Below are 14,818 nucleotides of genomic sequence, written 5' to 3'. Positions count from 1 at the left end.
TACACCCCTGTTGACAGGCAACCCCTACGGGTTCCCAGGGATTGGAAGTTAATTTGCATGAAGCTTATCAAGTCCCTTCTAACGTCCCCCAAACATATGTGCCCAGAACAAATTATATATCGTCTCTGTCTTCACTGAGCTACACCCTGAAAACAGATGTCAACAATGAGCGCTGCCTGGATGGGAAGCAGGGAGCAAAGTCCCCTTGGCTTCTGTCCCCATCAAAGCAGACAGGGGTGGAGAGAGGAAACAGTTACATTGAAGATAAGGAAAAATTAGCCCAGGACCCTTTACCCTTTACTTTGTGAAGGGGGAGAAACAAGGCTAAAGGTGTAAGCCATCGCCCTTGACTTTTTCCCTTTGTTTAAGATGACTCAAGCGACTTGGTCACACTGGCAACTGGTGTCTTTTTGATTTCCCAACCATGGTTCTGCTTGGACAAATGCTGTTTCCTTCTCTGTCGGCAAACACCATGGGTGTTGATCGGAACCAGCCCGGCGGGGAAGGGTCATGAATGGCGCTTCTGGAATTTATTAAAAGTCAGTGTCGCCAGGCGTGCTGACTCACGCCTGTAATCCCACCACTTTGGGAGGCTGAGGTGGGTGGATCACTTGAGGTCAGGAGTTCAAGACCAGCCTGGCCAATATGGTGAAACTCCATCTCTACTAAAAATACAAAAATTAGCTGGGCGTGGTGGTGCATGCCTGTAATCCCAGCTACTCGGGAGGCTGAGGCGGGAGAATTGCTTGAACCCAGGAGGTGGAAGTTGAAGTGAGTTGAGATTGCGCCACTGCCCTCCAGCCTGGGCGACAGAGCAAGACTCCATCTCAAAAAAAATAAAAGAAGTCAGTGTTTAGGCTGGGTATGGTGGCTTATGCCTGTAATCACTGCACTTTGGGAGGCCGAGGCAGGTGGATCACCTGAAGTCAGGAGTTTGAGACCAGCCTGATCAACATGGTGAAACCCAATCTCTATAAAAATTCAAAAATTAGCTGGGCATGGTGGTGGGCGCCTGTAACCCTAGCTACTCAGGAGGCTGAGGCAGGAAAATTATTGAATCTGGGAGACAGAGATTGCAGCAAGCCAGGATCATGCCATTGCACTCCAGCCTGGGTGACACAGTGAGATTCAATCTCAAAAAAAAAAAAAAGAAAAAAAAGTCAGTGTTTATATTTTTACATTTGTGTGAATGGCATCAGACTAAGGTGGGTTCAAATCCCAGTGTTGCTTCATAGGTGCCACCATAGGCAAATTATTTTAACCTCCTTCAAGCATCAGGTCCCCCATTCTATAAAAGGCAGACAACCAGGTGCGATGGCTCACGCCTGTAATCCCAGCACTTTGGGAGGCCGATGCAGGCGGATCACTTGAGGTCAGGAGTTTGAGACCAGCCTGGCGAAATGGCGAAACCTTGTCTCTATTAAAAATACAAAAAATTAGCCAGGCGTGGTGGCGTGCACCTGTAGTCCCAGCTACTTGGGAGACGGAGGCAGGAGAATCGCTTGAATCTGGGAGGTGGAGGTTGCAGTGAGCTGAGATCACACCACTGCACTCCAGGATGGGCAACAGAGAGAGACTCCATCTCAAAAAAATAAACAAACAAAATATAAAAGGCAGACGTCCCCACCTCCTTTGAGGGATTGCTTCAAGGATTCTTCCTTCAGTACATCTTTAGCCAGCCGCCCTTCCTCTCTTTGTCAAGCATCATCCTAAGGCCTGAGAAATACAGCAATGGACAAAGCAAAGTCCCTGACCTCATGGGGCTTTCATTTCAATGTCAAAGAGATCATTAACAAATAAATCAATAAGTAATCATGGTAGCTCATGCCTGTAATCTCAGCACTTTGGGAGGCCAAGGTGAGGGGATCACTTGAGCCCAGGAATTTGAGACTAGCCTGAGCAACACAGCAAGACCCCCTCTCTACAACAAATTAAAAATTAACTTGGTGTGGTGGTACGTGTCTGTAGTCCCAGCTACTTAGGAGGCTGAGGCAGGAGGAACACCTGAGCCCAGGAGGTCGAGGCTGCAGTGATCTGTGACTGTGCCACTGGACTCCAGCCTGGGCGACAGATTGAGATGCTAGCTCCAAAAAAAAAAGAAAGAAAAAGAAAAAAAGTATCAGGAATGAAAAGTGTAATAGATAAATATAAGCAGGTAAGGAATTTCCAAGGGCTTTATGCGAGAGGCAGGACAACTTACTAAATAAAGGACATTAGGGAATATGAGGGCATATGAAGGAATAAAGGGAAGTGAAAGACACTGCCCCAGTGTCAAGCTGTGTGCTAACATAAGGGAGACAGCAGGCAGCAGTGTGGGGGGGAACAGTTCCAAGGTCTACTCAAAGCCTGCACACCTACTGTGTGCATGCCTGCTGCATGGGGGGCAGCCTGTTGTAGTACTGAAGATCCAGCCACAAGCACAACAGATAACCACTCCTGCCCACCCAGGGCCAACATTCAAGTGGAATTAACATGATTTTAGCACAGGCCTATGAGAAAGCTTAGCTCTTGTTCCTGAGGGCCAGATTGCCTCCCCATGCCCCATGCCCTTCTTGACAACAAGGCCAGAAGAGAACTTAGTTTTAAATCATTTCTCTTTCCAGGCCTCTCCCAGAGAGTACAGAAACAGCCAGTGTGCCCACTGATTAACAACCCCACCCAGTTTCATCTCAATATTCCTGCCTGGATTAGGATCTGGTGCCTCGACTGGAGAAGCTGGGGTTGCTTCTCTGCTCAAGTCAAAACCAACTGCTTGGTTTCAATCTTCCAGAGTCAACACCAACTGGCAAGGAATCTCATCTCAATTCGTTTTAAAGAAGAGGGGAGAGAAACAACTCATCTCCATTCTAGCAAGGAGCTGGCAGCGACATTAGGCCTCCTGCAGAGGTGGAGGCTGGAGGGCGACTGCTTCCCCACCTGTCTTAGGGAGGGAAATGTGTTTGATTTCCTCAAAAAGAGTAAGGAGAATGGGGAGGCCCTCTGGGTTCCACAGCAAATTGGAGGGGCTTTCTTGTCCCAGTTGTGGCTGCATGCGTAACACACAGCCTGTCTGCCAAAACAGAGGCCATAACTGATCATTTTCATGGACTACAACCCAGGAACATTCCTGTGGTCAGGGTGCGCAACTCTAGGAACTGTTTGCTTAATAAGTAGAAAGAAAATCGTCAGTTTCTTCCTCCTTTTTCTTTCTGTTGGATTCCCCCAGGCAAGGGAGGCCCCATGTACTGAATTCCAAAGCTGCTAAATCCCCCCGTGCTGTCCCGTGCAGGAAAGGGCAGCTGACAGGACTGAGATGTGGGAGAACAAGTCTTGGGCCCTCATAGACAGTAGTAAGGCTTAGATTCCCACTGGTGAAATAAAGCGTGCACCAAAATGCCTCCTAACATCATTTCCGTCCAGGGTCTAACGTGCTGCACAGAGACTTTCCTGGTTTTTGTTGTTGTTGTTGTTGTTTGTTTTTGGTTTTTTTGAGACGGAGTTTTGCTCTTGTTGTCCAGGCTGGAGTACAGCGGCATAATCTCAGCTCACGGCAACCTCTGCCTCCCGGGTTCAAATGATTCTCCTGCCTCAGCCTCCTGAGTAGCTGGGATTACAGGCGTGCCCCACCACACCCAGCTAATTTTGTATTTTTACTAGAGACAGGGTTTCTCCATGTTGGTCAGGCTGGTCTCGAACTCCCAACCTCCAGCCTCCCCAAGTGCTGGGATTACAGGCATGAGCCACCAGGCCCAGCCTCCTGGGGCACTTTTTAAAAATACTCAGCCAGGGCCCCGCCTCAGACTAACTGAATCCAGATGTCCAGGGCTGGGGCAGTAGCAACTAAGGAGTGAGGGATTTCTTCTGGAGGTGATGAAAATGTTACAAAATTGATTGTGGTGATGCTTGCTTATGTCTGTGACTATAAGGGAAACTGTTAAATTCTACACTTTAAATGGTGTAATGTATGCTATGTGGATTATGTTTCAGTAAAGCTGTTACCAAAAAAAAAAAAAAGGATGAGCCAATCACACAAAGTATTCACAAGCCCATCTGTGCAGAGAGATCACTGCTAACACCTGCTATGTGTCCTTCAGATCCTGGTCTACACCCCTTTCCTAATTCATTTCCTCCCTTCTCCTGCATCCCTTTACATCCTGTTTCTCCAAAATTAGGTTCTGGGCATTATTGTATTTTTTTTTTTTTTTTTTTTACAGCAAGTCTTTTCATTTTTATTACTCAAAAAAGTTGCATCTTTTTTATTTAGCTTTCTGACTCTGTGTTTGTGCCTTCAACACTTTCACAACGATTTGCTGCTCCTTGATAAGGAAAGCACGCTTGATCCTGTCACGAACACATTTTGCACACATGGAACCACCATAGGCCCTGCTGACATGTTTCTTTGTTTTGGACAATCTCATAAGAACTTTAGGTGTTACAGCACGAACCCCTCGAAGTCAGCCTGGGCGCACACCACATGCAGATTTTGGTGCTTTCCCAACCTTCTTGGTATAAAGGTAAACAATTCTATTACCAGGGGTTCGGGACAGCCTAGTTTTGTTAGAGGCTGTATTGTAGGAAAGCCTACGTCGGTATGTCAAACGCTGGACCATTCTGAGTGCCTGCAGACAACGTGCCCGGAAGACGAAGAAAAATCGCATTATTCTATTTTTAAACACCTGGCCAGATGTGGTGGCTCGTGCCTGTAATCCCAGCACTTTGGGGAGGCTGAAGTGGGCGGATCACTTGAGTCCAGGTCCAGTCAAGACCAGCCTGGGCAACATGGGGAAAGCCCATCTCTACAAATAATACAAAAAAATTAGCTGGGCATGGTGGCATGCACCTGTAGTCCCCATTACCTGGGGGGGCTTAGGTGGGAGGATCACTTGAGCTGGGGACATAAGGGCTGCAGTGAGTCATTTTTGTGCCACTGCACTCCAGTTTGGGTGACAAAGTGAGAACGGATCCTCCTGTCCAATTTTCTTTTCTTTTCTTTTATACATTCATTCATTTTTTGAGACAGAGTCTTGCTCTGCCACCCAGGCTGGAGTGGAGTGGCATGATCTCAGCTCACTGCAACCTCTGCCTCCTGGGTTCAAGTGATTCTCCTGCCTCCGCCTCCCAAGTAGCTGGGATTACAGGTGCACACCACCATACTCGGCTAATTTTTTTGTTTTTTTAGTAGAGACGGGGTTTCTCCATGTTGGCCAGGCTGGTCTTGAACTCCTGACCTTGTGATCCACCCATCTCAGACTCCCAAAATGTTGAGATTACAGGCGTGAGCCACCGCGCCCAGCCCCAACTTTCTTCTTATTTCACATTTACCCATTTAAAAAAACAACTTATAGTTATATATAGTCAACCTATAAAGTGATTAGGATGGGTAAAATATGGTATAGTTACTCAGCAATAAAAAGGATCAAACACCGCAAAACGCAGTAGCATAGATGAACCTTAAAAGCATTACACTGAGTGAAAGAAGCTGTTCACCAACATACACAGTTCATATGAAAAATCTAGAAAACTATAGACAAAAAGCAGATCATTGGTTGTCTGGAGCTGAGCTAGGCTTAACTACCAATAGGCCCACGGGAACTTGGGAAGTATTCTAAAACTGGATTGTGGTGACAGCTGAACAGCTGTGTATATTTATAAAAATTATCTAACTGTACACTTACAGTGGGTAAATTGTGTGATATGTAAATTAAATCTCAATGAACCAGTAAGAAATATATAGCTATTAGGGTCTCTTGGGGAATACCCCATGAGTCAAAGTCCTATGGTTCAAAAATGAAACAATCCAGGCACCCAAAAATGCCAAGGTTATGAAAAAGTGCAGAGAAGAGAAGCCATAAACAATTCTTAATTAACAGTAGGCTGAGTGTAGTGGCTCACACCTATAATCCCAGCACTTTGGGAGGCCAAGGCGGGCGAATCACTTGAGGCAAGGAGTTTAAGACAGGCCTGGCCAACATGGTGAAACCTCGTCTCTACTAAAAATACAAAAAATTAGCCGGGCATGGTGGCACATGCCTATAATCCCAGTTATTCAGGATGCTGAGGCAGGAGAATTGCTTGAACCCAGGAGGCAGAGATTGCAGTGAGCTGAGATTGCACCATTGCACTCCAGCCTGGACGACAAAGCAAGACTCTGTCTCCAAAAAAATAAATAAATAAACAATAGTTATAAGCTGGGCATAGTGGTTCACGCCTATAATCCCAGCACTTTGGGAGGCTGAGGTGGGAGGATCACTTGAGGCCAGGAGTTTGAGACCAGCCTGGGCAACCTAGTAGGATCCCATCTCTATTAAAAAAAAAATCAACAACCAAAAACTAAAAGCAAAAAATCTTTTTGAGAGTAAATATTCACGATGACAGTCATTACGTGTGGGAACTGTGCACTTTACATTGACTCCTATGTTGCTGTGAGGCAGGTAGGGTTTTTAACCCCCTTAATGCTGATGAGCAATGGAGGCGAAAGTCATTTGCTCAAGGTCAGGGCCTTGTCAAGGTCACAAAGCAGGTCAGCCTCTGAAGGAACATGCGCCCCAGAACCAGCCAGCACCAAAACTTCTGTTCTTCAGTACTAGGCTTGTGGAGGGAGAGAAATTCCAGAGGTAGTTAACAGCAATATGGGATGGGTAAAAGTAACCACAGACTTTTCTCTATAAAAAACACAACCCAGATATAAACACGCATCAATGTAGGGCCACATTTTCTAAGCACTGGCCGACCCCAAAATGTGCTGAATCTGGCTGCGAAAACACAGGAAGCCGTTGTGGAATTCAGAACCTTTGAATCATTCAATAACTCAAGAACAAGATCTGGAAACCTTCTACAAAGAATGAATATGAGGCTTGCACTACTTTCAGATGTGGGCTGTGCTGGAAAAGCTTGGACCCTCTGCCTCTGACCTTTGGAACAAAACTCAAACAGCGCAAGAGAAGAGCTGGAAGCCAACGCTGCGAAGTGAGGCATTTCCCACAGTCTCCAGGTCACATGCACTTGCAGATGACTGTACAACAAGTGCTCACTTGTCCAATAGAGCTCACAAGAGGGTGCCTCTTCTCTTTTAATGGATGCTAGCATCATTTTTCAATATCAAGAACAAATAAGCATTGATGGGAAAGGCAGCTGCTTCCAAGAGCATTTGCTGAATCTACTCTGACTGCCTGGAAAGGTAACTGCTCAGACTATATGTGTGCCTTTGCTCAGTCTCCTGAGAAATGGAGCCTACAACCCATGCTGCAGCCTTCTGAATACCAAAAAAAAAAAAGAAAAAGAAAAAGAAAAAGAAAAAAAGACAGCAGAAAGATCTCAGACTGGGGTGCTCACTTCAAGAATTCCAAGTAGGGTCAGGCACAGTGGCTCACCCCTGTAATCCCAGCACTTTGGAAGGCCAAGGCACGTGGATCACCAGAGGTCAGGGGTTCAAGACCAGCCTGGTCATCATGGTGAAACTCCGTCTCTACTAAAAAAGCAAAAATGCCGGGCATGGTGGTGGGCGCCTGTAATCTCAGCTACTCGGGAGGCTGAGGCAGGAGAATCTCTTGAACCCAGGATGCGGAGGTTGCAGTGAGCCGGTATCGCACCACTGCGCTCCAGCCTGGGCAACAGAGCAAGACTGTCTTAAATTAAAAAAAAAAAGAATTCCAAGTAGGCAAAAATAATAAGAAAAGAAAAGAGCATGAAGAAGAGTGACCCACAGGTACCAGAATCCGACTGTGGCATATGCTAGAGGACAGTCACAGGTCACTCACAAGATGCTGTGGTACTGTTGCTACCACAAGGAGATGGGGCACCTGTTCCAGCAGTGGTTCTCCAGCCTTTTATTTTCCTGGTTGCTGCTCTTGCAGAAAGGCTCCATGGGCCATTTACCTGGCCTGTTCCCATTTTCCAATGTGAAATTGGAAAGCTCGCACACAAAAATGACGTATGTAAAAGGTTATTCACTAAGGCATTGTTTGTGCTAGCAAAACATGGGCAACAACCCAAAGAGCCGTCAATAGAGGATTAAATTATGGAATTTCCTTGCAATGAAATACTATGAACCTATTAAAAAAAAAAAAAAAAAAAAAAAAAGCTCTTTATGCTCTCTAGGGCAATGATCTTCAAGTCTCCAGGTCACATGCACTTGCAGATGCATGTGACCTTTTTATTATTATTATTTGCTGATTGTTTGCTGATAAAACCAAGTGCAAAGCAGCACTATCTTTTGTGTAACTAAAAAGAAGGGAATAAGAAATAAGTTTATGCCTGTAATGCCAGCATTTTGGGAGGCCGGGGCAGGAGGATCACTTGAACCCAGGAGTTTGAGTCTGCAGTGAGCCATGACTGCACAACTGCATTCCAGCCTGGGCCACAGAACAAGACTCTGTCTTGATCAGGCATGGTAGCTCACACCTATAATCCTAGTACTTTGGGAAGCTGGGGTGGGTGGATCACTTGAGGTCAGGAGTTGGAGACCAGCCTGGCCAACATGGTAAAACCCCGTTTCTACTAAAAATACAAAACTTAGCTGGGCATGGTAGTGTGTGCCTGTAGTCTCAGCTTCTTGGGAGGCTGAGGCAGGAGAATCGCTTGATCCTGGGAGGCAGAGGTTGCACTGAGACAAGATCGCGCCACTGTACTCCAGCCTGGGCGACAGAGCGAGACTCCATCTCAAAAAAAAAAAAAGAACACGACTCTGTCTCAAAGAATATATGTTCATATTTGTTTATAGTTATATACAGAACTTTAAAAGACACTAACAAGTGAGATTTTAGGTATGGGGGAAGCACGTTATTAGACCAAAGGGGGACAGGGTGGGAGCAGAACTTTTCATTGTATACTTTTTAGATTATTTGATTTTTTTCAATGGTGCCCATGTGAACATATGACCTATTCATAAAGTTAAAAATAATTCCTTCTTGTAATCACAGTGCAACAGGCATGAGGGTGAAAGTCATCTGCTAAAATGACCGAACAGGAGGGTAGGAGCGGCCCCCTCCCGCCTCACCCTCCTGAGTCACTGGGATTAGAGACAGGAAACACTGGACCTAGGAACTGAAGCTGTTAAAAAAAAAAAAAGAATGGAATTGGAGGTTAGTATTCTAAGTGAAGTAACTCAGGAATGGAAAACCAAACATTGTATGTTCTCACTCATAAGTGGGAGCTAAGCTATGAGGATGCAAAGGCATAAAAATGATACAATGGACTCTGCGGATTTTAGGGGAAAGGGTGGGAAGGGGGTGAGGGATAAAAGACTACACAGTGTACACAGGTACAGTGTACACTGCTCCGATGATGGGTGCACCAAAATCTCAGAAATCACCACTAAAGAACTTATTCACGTAACCAACACCACCTGCTCCCCAAAAACCTATTGAAATAATAAAAAAGTTTAAAAAAAACCACACACATGCAAAGGATCAAGAAAAAAAAAAGTAGGGGATCACGTGTGAACTGCTTACAATTTACTCCACAGGAGGAAACACTGTATTTTTACAAACACTCAGAGGACTTAGGAAGTAAGTTGTCGACCAGTCAGAAGGCTCTTTGCAACCACTCCCAGAGGACTGGCACCCCTCTGAGAATCTTAGCAATGCAGGATGCAGGAGACCAGAGGGAGGGGTCCGTGTGAGTGGTGGAAAGGAGGATGACCCACACATGATGGGAGAGGGAAGGGGGTACTGCCGGCGGATGATGGTCAGCTGGTCTAGCAAAAAAAATGCTGGATGCCAGTTGACCAGAGTCAGATGACCAGCTTCTCTCTGGAGAGTTTCAGGCAAGCCCCTTGCATTTTTTCCGGGTTCGTTTTATCATCTGTAATGCACAGAGGTAGAACTGTACCAGCAAAGATGTGGGGCTCAAAGACTTTGGACATCATGGCAAGCAGGAACCAGTATGGCTTTTTAAGAGAACATTCTGATCATGTTTATAGATTTTACATGCATAAATCCTTTCTTTCAGCAAAGCCCAATTTTAGGACTTCATCTCACAGAGGGACTCACACATTGCATGAGGGCAGATATACAGAGGGCCACTACCAGCTTGTTTACGGTGGCAAAAGATAGACACATCATTGACAGAGGGCTGGGTAAATCAATGATGGGCATCCACTCAATGGAAAATGATGCAAAAATTAAAAACCGTGAGGGACCAGGCACGGTGGCTCACGTCTAAATCCCAGCAATTTGGGAGGCCCGGTTGGGCAGATCGCTTGAGGTCAGGAGTTCAAGACCAGCCTGGCCAACATGGTGAAACCCCATCTCTACTAAAAATACAAAAGTTAGCCAGGCATGGTGGTGGGTGCCTGTAGTCCCAGCTACAAGGGAGGCTGAGGCATGAGAATTGCTTGAACCCGAGAGGTAGGGGTTGCAGTGAGTCCAGATCATGCCACTGCACTCCAGCCTGGATGACAGAGCGAGACTCTGTCTCAAAATAAATAAATAAAATGAATGAGGGAGCTGTTTAAAAAAGAATCAAGTTAAGTGTATATGTAATAACATGGGAAGAATCTGTCTTTAAAGAGCACAAAGCTAAATGGGATAGGGAATAGGCTTAGAATATCTTCAGAAGGAGGCCGGGCGCAGTGGCTCAAGCCTGTAATCCTGGCACTTTAGGAGGCCGAGACGAGCGGATCACGAGGTCAGAAGATCGAGACCATCCTGGCTAACACGGTGAAACCCCATCTCTACTAAAAAATACAAAAAACTAGCCGGGAGAGGTGGTGGGCGCCTGTAGTCCCAGCTACTCGGGAGGCTGAGGCAGGAGAATGGCGTAAACCCGGGAGGTGGAGCTTGCAGTGAGCTGAGATCGCGCCACTGCACTCCAGCCTGGGCGACAGAGCGAGACTCCATCTCAAAACAAAAAACAAAAAACAAAAAAAAAAGAATATCTTCAGAAGGAAATAAGAAATCAGCAACAGTGCTTGTCTCAGATGAACTGCTGACAGGCGGAGCTTTTAGGCTCTTAGGTACCATTTAAATTGGCTTGTGTTTGTCTTTCCATGTTCACATATACAAACGCTTTTCTTTTTTTGAGACACTCTGTCACCCAGGCTGGAGTGCAGTGGCGCAATCTCAGCTCACTGCAACCTCCACCTCCTGGGTTCAAGCGATTCTCGTGCCTCAGCCTCCCAAGTAGCTGGGATTATAGGCATGAGCCACCACGCCCGGCTAATTTTTGTATTTTTAGTAGAGACGGGGTTTCGCCATGTTACCCAGGCTGGTCTCAAACTCCTGAGCTCAGGATATCTGCCTGCCTCGGCCTCCCAAAGTGCTAGGATTACAAGAGTGAGCCACCACTCCTGGCCCTTTTTCTTTTCTTTAATGAGAGGGTTGAACCAAAGGAGGGATGGGTGTTCAGTTGACCATAATCTCAAAGGGTAACATGTGATGTGGCTTCCAAAACCAGATTTCAGTTGCATTTTCAGAAATGAGACACTCAGGATATGGGAGACCATATAGTCCTTCTCTGATTCTATTTGTGGTTTGATAAGTACATTCTCAGGGTTGCAATCTAATGATCTCAATGGTAAGTGCTGTTTTTCTTTCCAAGAGTCATGCTCTAAGAGGAACACTGACCCATGGAGCTGGTCCAGAGGCGGAGGGGCAGGGATGGGAAGGAGCCCTGTGTGGGGTGAGCGGCAGGAAACGGACTCATTGTCAACATTTCTAGTGCTGACTCCTTTACGAAGGATGGGTCACAATGGCACCAGAGGGTAAGATGTGGGCCAGCGGAGAGAAGAAAAACAAGATAATCTGACCCTACACAGAACTAGGCTGCAGCCTTCTGAACGCCCCTCTCAAAGCACAAGTGGCTTCACCAGGTGCTGCTTCATAGAGCACTAATGGTCAGTGCTTAGGCCTGGAGTCTAGATAGATGAGGACTTTAAAGCGAACTGTGCCTCTGACTAGCTGTGTTAACTCCAGGAAAGTTCAGTAACGCTTGAGTCTTAGTTTCCTCTTCAACTACAGGGTGGCCCCCACCTGTCACAGTTGATGGGAACATTTGAAGAGTTTGTATGTGGTAAGCTGCTGCTCCCGTTCTGCCACAGATGGCTTCTGCAGAACTGGAAACTTCTGCAACTGCCTCTGAGGTCACTCTAAGGACAGTTAGTGCCCCCAAGGTGGATGCGCAGCTTCCTGGACAGGGCAACATCCCCAGGGCCTTCCCTGTAGAGTCAAATCCTGAGGGCGTGAACTGCCTCCCTGCGGCCCCCGTCCACGCCCTCAGGATTGGCCACTCCTGCCTTTGGGTGTGGTGGTCCTTTGCCTGTAGGGGGTGCCTGTGGAGCCAGAAGGAAGTCCTGAACTTGAGAAAGTCAATCCTTCTCCACCCCTCTTGATCAAAGGTTTGATACTATGGGGAACAACAGCTGCCCACCCCAACCACTCCCTTCTCAGGCCATCTGGAAACATCTCTGTGGCCATGAAAGGAGTGTCTTGGGCTGCTGTTCTGCTTTTCTGACCCCTCCTTGAGGCTTTAGCAGTGAGCACCTAGGACTTGAGCCAAGGTTTGGGCTAGTGAGGGCGTCAAGGAAGATGTGGGCCCCCTGGAACTGTGGGTTAAGATATGGGTACCTGTGGGAGGCTCCGTGGCCTTCAACAGTCTCTCAAAGCGTCTCAGATCCCAAAGGGGATCTCTGGATTAAAGACATCCAGAGGGGACTGGGCATGATTGCTCAGGCCTGTAATCCCAGCACTTTGGGAGGCTGAGGCAGGAGGATCACTTGAGTCCAGGAGTTTGAGACCAGACTGGGCAATATACTGAGACCCCTGTCGCTACAAAAAATTTAAAAATTGGCCGGGCATGGCGGTGCATGCCTGTAATCCCGACACTTTGGGAGGCCAAGGCGGGGTGGATCGCTTGAGCTCAGGAGTTCGACACCAACCTGGGCAACATGGCAAGACCACATCTCTAAAAAGAGAAAAAATTAGCCAGGTGTGGTGGCATGCTCCTGTAGTCCCAATTACTGGGCAGGCTGAGGTGGGGTTAATTGGTTGGGCCCAGGAGGTCAAGGCTGCAATGAGCCGTGATCACACCGTTGCACTCCAGCCTGGATGACAGAGTGAGACCCTAACTCTAAAAAAGAAAGAAGGAAAAATGAAAAGACATACTGAGGGGTTAAAATGAGTGCTGTGGGTGTGTGGGGGAGGTTGGAGAATGAAGGGGAGGCAACTGAGGCCACAATGTCTAATTGTTTCCAATACCCCCACCCCCAACTCAAACCAGATAAATAATGTCAGGCCTCCTGCGTGAGTGCTTTGAGTGCTGTGAATGACAAAATACAAAGCACAGCTGAGGAGTGGGGACAGGGTGGGCAAAGAGGGGCCGGGAGAGGAGAACACAGCGACAGAACAGCTTGTCAGCCGACACTTCTTTTCCCACAGACCCAATTCATCTCTGTTTCATCTCTGGACGCCTGGACCACTGCAGTAGCCTCCTTAATCTTCCCAATTCTGGCCCAGGTTGCTACGGCCTCTTGTCTACACAATAGCCCCAGTGAGCTTGCTACAACCTCGGTCAGGCCATGATAAGCCACTGCTCTATGCAGAGTCCTCCAGAGACTCGCTTCTCCCAGAATGAAAGCCCAGCTCTCTACAGTGAGGCCTCAGCTACTTCTGACTTTGTCACCAACTACCCTTATGTCACTTGCTCTGCTCAGGTAACACCCTGTAGGTAACCGTGGGCATGAAATCATGAGAATGAGGTGCAGTCCTAGCCAGCTTTAGAAGATGTGTGCAGTTATGGGAGAGCCGCTCCTGATTCTTCAGCATTGTTCTCCTGGGGTTGACTCCAAGGTCCCTTGGCCAAAAACATACAATAAGGTAGTAAACGCTGTAGAGAAAACAATAAAACAGGGGCTGGGCATGGTGGCTCACGCCTGTAATCCCAGCACTTTGAGGTCGAGACGGGTAGATCACTTGAAATCAGGAGTTCAAGATCAGCCTGGCCAACATGGTGAAACCCCGTCTCTACTAAAAATACAAAAATTAGCCAAGCATGGTGGCACACACCTGTAATCCCAGCTACTTGGGAGGCTGAGGCAGGAGAATCACTTGAAACCAGGAGGCAGAGGTTGCAGTGAGCCAAGATCATGCCATTGCACTCCAGCCTGAGTGACAAAGGGAGACTCTGTCTCAAAATAAATAAATAAATAATAATAAAATAAACAGGGAGGAAGAATAAGGAGGGAGTGCTGGAGGCAGTGGGGTGCCATGTCAAAGGCAATGAAGGTGACTTAGAGCAAAGGCAGTTTTAGCTGAGACCTGAGACTCACTGGAAGGGAGGGAAGGAAGGAGGGAGGGAGTCACATGGTCCCTGGTGGAAGGACATTCCAGGCAGAGGGAAAAGCAAACACAACTTGGTTGGGAGCCAGTCCAGGGTGGTGGTTGAATACAGCGAGTGACACAAGGGCAGTCAGTGACAAAGTCCGATGTAGCTGGAGCCTCACTGGAGAGAGCTGGGCTTTTATTCTGGGAGAAGTAAGAACTGTCTTGGAGTTCTTTATCTGCAGATCAGAGGGTTTGAGTTGGTGGTGGGGGGATTCGAAACAGCCAGACATTGTGGCCTCAGTTGCCTCCCTTTCATTCTCCAGCCTCCCTCCAACACCCCCAGCACTCATCTGTCGCCAGGCTGGAGTGCAGTGGCGTGATCTTGGCTCACTGCAACCTCCACCTCCCGGGTTCAAGCGAGTCTCCTCAGCCTCCCGAGCAGCTGGGACTATAGGCACGCGCCAACACGCCCAACTAATTTTTGTATTTTTAGTAGAGACGAGGGTTTACCATATTGGCCAGGATGGTCTCGATCTCTTGACCTCGTGATCCACCTGCCTCGGACTCCCAAAGTGCTGGGA

General features: G+C 47.3%; 1 protein-coding gene and 1 pseudogene across 2 annotated transcripts in view; both read right to left on the bottom strand.

Moving 5' to 3' along the window:
• Positions 1-14,818, bottom strand: part of CDH1 (cadherin 1) — a 104,787-nt gene that overhangs the window by 44,908 nt on the left and 45,061 nt on the right. The window lies entirely within an intron of this gene.
• LOC703784 (large ribosomal subunit protein eL34 pseudogene) lies at positions 4,105-4,774 on the bottom strand (annotated as a pseudogene).

This window comes from Macaca mulatta, chromosome 20, assembly GCF_049350105.2.
Source record: "Macaca mulatta isolate MMU2019108-1 chromosome 20, T2T-MMU8v2.0, whole genome shotgun sequence".
NCBI lineage: Eukaryota > Metazoa > Chordata > Mammalia > Primates > Cercopithecidae > Macaca > Macaca mulatta.
Note: the sequence above shows the minus strand (reverse complement) of the source record. Positions and strands in the feature narration are given on the sequence as shown.